This window comes from Octopus bimaculoides, chromosome 1 (assembly GCF_001194135.2).
Source record: "Octopus bimaculoides isolate UCB-OBI-ISO-001 chromosome 1, ASM119413v2, whole genome shotgun sequence".
NCBI classification, from domain to species: Eukaryota; Metazoa; Mollusca; class Cephalopoda; order Octopoda; family Octopodidae; genus Octopus; species Octopus bimaculoides.
Window position 1 is genome coordinate 69,850,157 of NC_068981.1, and position 6,099 is coordinate 69,856,255.

Consider the following 6,099-nt stretch of genomic DNA (forward strand, 5'->3'; position numbering starts at 1 on the left):
TTAAAAAAACAATACACCATGTCCAGCTTTTCCAGTCCGTTAAATCAAATTATTCGATGTTTATCAAACTGGCAAAAGCATGATGTTTTAGTAATTGTTCGAGTGATATACTAATTGTTGAAAATACATACATACATATGTGTATGTGTGTATGCGTATTTTATCTTTTAGGTCTGCAAAAAAATTATGTATTACTAATATGAATGGATTTGAAATAAAAATACTTATTCCTCATTCCCCTCAACTTCCTTTTGATATTCTCATATGTTCTTCTTTAAATTTTCACTTCAAGGTATTTTCTCGGAGTGTGTTTTTGTCGTCGTAACACTTTTACTTTCATCTTCATATGCTGTTAAAAATCAAACATAATTCTACATATTCAATGCAAACATACTCTACATATTCTACATATTCTTCACTTTCTATTTCTGTTTGTTCATCTGCTACTGTTACAGATATTTGCCTTGCGATCTGCAAGGGCTTTATGTTTTGAAAAAATATGTTTCTTTCTTTTTTTCCAGAGGGAGTTTTGAGTTTTGCATTAACAAGACAAGTGGCATCTTCATAATTGTACATGAGCAAATGTTATGTGAAAATACCTTATTTTTATGTTTTACGAGGTATATCTTCATTTATACAGTTGATATGCTATAATACTTTCGAATTTGTACAGGTTGTTATTTAAGAACTTGAGAGTATGTCTATTAAAATTTACAGTACTTGTAATGCTATTTTCTTAAAATTAAACATGTTTACCACTGCATGCAATTTGAGAACGTCATTATAAAGTCTTCATGTATTTTTCCATTTGTACCAGTTGCAAATGAAACAATGAACACGTTAGTTAACTGACTTAATGTTGTTGTTTTCTTTTATTTTAAACGTACATCAGTATACTTACCTATATTCTCAATGCTCTTCATCATATGTCATAATGTGGATTTGGCGTTTCTGCTTCATAATTTGAGCATTATTATGATTTTTCTTATAGAAAGAATAGTATTTCCATAGAACTTAAGCGGTGCAATTTTCTATGACATGTAAATATTCATTTAAATTCATCGTTTTTTCTTTTCCGAAGAATATGAAATCCTTACAATACGCATGCTAAGTTATGCAATGCTTATTTTTCAACAGTCTATTTTTGTTGTGTGCTTTCACTACATATTCGAGTGTACATCTCGACGTTTTGAGTAAGTGCAGCTTATGAATTTATTATTTTTCATGGTGATTTTACACGTACTGTTGTTATAAGAGACAATGTGTTTAGTGTCCTGTAATGCTAATGTCTGTATTTAGTATTCTTTAATCTATTACTTTACGAGCGACATCTCTGGTGAGAACGTATTTTCAAATTCAGTGAATTTGAAAAGTTTTCGATGAATCATAAGCTTTGAAAATCTTGTCTACTATTAAAGGTATTCATAATAAAGCCTCTCTTCGCAATATAGTTTCTTTCTACTTCATTACGATAGTATATTATCACTGTAATTTGAGCTGGCTCTTTCCCCTTTCGTCGTCACTCATAACATACGTTCAGACTGCATACTTATTTTGTCATATACCAAACCATCGTAGTTAGAGAAAAGATAGGAGTTGTTTTTATAATTTCCTCTCTTTTATTTGTACATGCAGAACGTTCGTACATTCTCTAACATATAGTCTTAGCTCCAGCACATAATTTGCGCTAAATTCGTCATGGTTACTATTTCTAAGAATCAAATCGAGGAAACATGGCACAAAACCTAGCTGTGCAAACTTTGTACATATAATGCTGAAAATTATTTTTTGGGACACACTATGCACTTAGGTTATAGTTTTTCAATACTCCTTCATGCAAATCGCGAGTGAGAATATGTTGGATTATTATGATCTTTACTGGAGCTGCTACCCCGTACAAAAGTCTAACGATGTTGGAATTGTAAACTCGCCTTTCAAACTTATTTTTATAAATTGCACCTTTCTCCTAACTACCTCCTTTTCAATTAATAAACACAGTTATTCCTTTTTCTTTACTCAGTCTTCTATTTTGTTATTGTACACCTCTGTCTACCTCTTAGTGTGATGATAGATTCTGTTTAATTTTAGATAGTTCTTAAATTATTTTGGACCTCTTTTTAAGTGTCTGCTTATCGATATTTGCCTTCATCATTTCACATATTTTACCGCATGATCAGAATCTCTTGTAACAGCTGTTCATTAATATCCGCCTCATATACTGGGTCATCCCATAAATGCAAAATTAAGATAAATAAAATTATATTTTAATCTAAAATATACACTCCTTCATATTCCACAAACACTTCCATTTATCTGGTAGTCTTGCGAGGTCCCTCTTTCAAACAACTTCACCTGTCCGTGACAAAAGATACTATAGTGGAGAAAAAAAGGTTTTTTTACACAGAATTTCGAAATGTTTTTCAGAAATCCTTCAGAAACAATTGTGTTAAAATATGAATTTCTTAAATATTGCGAAATCCTTCATAAACAACTGTGTTAAAATATAAAGTTCTTAAATTTACATCTTCATGCTCCTCAGTTCACTTGAAGCCAATTTTTGATTCTTGACACATTTTGGTGATAAAAATAATTAACACTTCAGTATCCTTTGCTAATGTAGAAGTGTGACTGTTCAATGCCCAATTCTTTCTAATCAACCTCTGAACGTTCTGATTAGATACTACTTGATATATTCCACCAATGATCATTTTTCGATTTGTCCGTTGATAAACGATGGCACATTTTTTTCATTTTTCGCAGATTTTAGTAATGCTTGGTATTTTAGATAAATGTTTAAAATTTTCAGTTTAACTGACTCGTAATGCAAAGGATGGATACCTTTTGCCGAAGAATTATCTTTTCTACTACAATCTTGACAATTTGCTTAATTGAGATATATAGCTTAACTACATTCTTTTCTTTTTCTCGTTAGTAGTCTACATTTAGTAGTATTTGTAAGTTGGCAAAATTCGCTCGCTAAGACCACATGCAGTACCAAATATTCGGCATTCAGTATGTCTTATGTATCATCACTAAATATAAACAACACTAAATTTAGCACGATTATTAATTTTCACACAATAGCCTAAAATCAAAACACGAAGCAGGAAACTTCACACAAGAATTACGTACGTCCAAACAAAACAACCGTTGCAGCGGCACTGAAGAGAAGTTCACACTCCGGTTCTCTTTATAGTCAATGCAGAACTTTAAGGTAATAATTAATTATATTGAATGTTGGTACGTCCACCAATGTGGATACTATAAGTAATGTTTTGCATTCGTCTATGTATAAATATGTATTTGCTACGAGTTATAATCCATGAAATCCGAAATTCGAATAAAAATAACGATTTTTAAAATATTCTATTATGTTGCGGAAGCCGAAAAAATATTTAACCATAAAGTTCTTTATACACCCTTCATTGAATCCTTATTCGGAACAAAATATCAATTCTTGATCACTAATTCCGAAAGTTGCATTTTTCGCTCCACCCTAGAAAAATATCTTCCAGTACCGTTTTGGCCTCAGCTACAGAATTCATAGTTTTTTTCTGTTCAAAAGAGTTTGAAGGCTGCGGAATAAATGATAACAAAATGGGCCGATGCCTTCGGCTACTCTCTGACTTCGGCGCTTAATATTTTATAGAGAACCCATTTCTCTTCCCTAGTAACTATTCGGTCCAAAGAAGGTTCATTCGAGAGACATGACAGCAAAGAAGAGCACACATCCACTTTTTGCGTACAATTGGACCCGGAAAATTTGTGAGGAACACATTCACCCAATTTGATGACTTTTCCGATGGCATGCATGTATCGATGAATGGTCTAATAACAAAATCCATGCTTGTTTACTATTTCCTTAACAGGTACGATGGGACTTTGTTCCACCAGCGATTTCAGGACGTCCTATCGAGCTCTTTATATCTTCCAGGACCAGGCTCGTCTTCTAGGCTGTAGTTTCCGGCTCGGAATTTCTAGAACCACTGTTGACACGGGCTTACACTTACTTTCCGATCCCCATATGCTGCATTAGTAACCCTCGCACTTTCCATTGCATTGTTGATTTATGGGGCGCATAAATCAAAAACTGCCGTATATGCTTCTTTGTCAGCCCCATTATAGCTGGGGAAAATGTTAAATTCGAACTGCACGCTTCAAAACTTGCACTAAGAATAAGGGCAATGTAAAATTACTAGCTGCTTTTATAGCAAGTTATGTGGATGGTTTATCCGGTCCTCCTCCAACTTTTAGTTTATGCAATTGAGAAAACGGCTTTATTTGCGAGATGACCCAATATTTGTAATATCGAATTCCGTATCACTTATCTCTACTTTTATCGAATTTTTTTGGCCATTTTATTATAGATCGTATTAAGGGTTGACAGAATATTACTTCAATTTCTTCTAATTCATCTATATTTATCATATTCTCTCTAAGTAGATAAAATTCGTTTGCTTAATTTATGTAGATCTAACGAGCTTCACATTACCATGTCTCCTGTCTATGTATTTTTTTTTTTTTTGCTTTTTTGGCGATATTTTACTTTCAGTTAATTTCATTAATTCGCGATGGAAGGATGTCTTTATGTTTTTGCGTAACAATTCTTATTTATTTCTACACAATAATTTCGCTGATCCATGCAAAGACCTATCAATATCAATACTTTGATTATTTCCACCTTTAGCTTACGATCGAATTAGTCTTCAGTAGTTTGATGTGCTATTCTGTGCTTACATTGTGGAACAGAGACGACTTATGTATGCCATGGCTATATGCGACGTTTCTGTGTATGTTTGTGTGTGTGTGTATGTGTGTGTGTGTGTGTGTGTGTGTGTGTGTGTGTGTGTGTGTGTGTGTGCGCGTGCGTACGTGTGTGTGTTTACTATTATACTGAAACTACCCAAATTTTTATGCGTGCAATTCAGGCCGCGTAATCAGCCTTCAGTATGTTCTGTGCAGGTATAAGTATTGTGTTACGATTCGGGGTTTGTTTCCATAATTTTCGTCATGCAACTCTCCTGACATCGGTTAATATGGGAATTTGCTTTCTCCTAAAACTGTTGTAATCTGCACTGTTTATTATTTTTATATTTAGATAGGTTATCGTTATGTTTTGCGAGTAAATAACGTTTATAAGATTTTTGAAAACTTCGATTTTTCTGAATTTTTTGGTCTATGATTTTGTGCATATTTCCGAAATATGTCCAGAATTCACTTCGTCTTTTTCAGAAAACTGAATTACTGGATGTTTATACCTTATGGAATTCTGCATCAGAAGATGCTGGCAGCACACTTTCTGGTGTGTTTAATTTCCCAGTTACAAAATGACTGTTGATATACTCACTTTGTTGATATACACACAGTAGCCCAAGAAAAAAATTTTGTAACTGTCTTCCGTAATCCGATTCATTCCTAAGACTCGATATACCGTGTTTTTATTTGAATATGTCGTTAGTTTACAGTGAGTACACTTTAATTCTGAGCTTCAATCTAAACGTATTTCACGCAAAGCTATGTATTCTGCAGTTCAGAATATGTTTTGAAATGATTCCTTTATCTACCCATCCAGCTGTTAATTACTTCAGGTGCTGGAGTATCATGTCCTCATTGGATCGTTCAGAAATTATTCATTATATTCTCTGAAACAGTTGTTTGTTTTGTACATGTCTAGCGGTTTTTTCAAGAGGAATTCGTTGTTCTTTACCGCTTACTTTTGTAGCCTTGCTGATGATAGAATATATTTCTTTTGCTGCAGAATACACTTATACCTTGATATTTAAGGATGCTATCTTTCATCTATGTCACATTTTGGACGTTGTATTAAGCATGCAAATAGCGCATATATTCTTTTATTCACTACACTTTCAAATACTTTGAATGTTGGGTATAAGTTAACTATAACTCGGTAGGATTAAGAAGAGAGCTAATCATATTTATACGTCCTACATTTTTTCAAGAGTCCTTAAGTATTAATTTCCTTTTACTGTCATTGTACTTTCAATCTAAAATCTAGTCACGTTTAAGTATGTAGACACGTACACACGTACACACACACACACACACACACACACACACACACACACACACACACACACA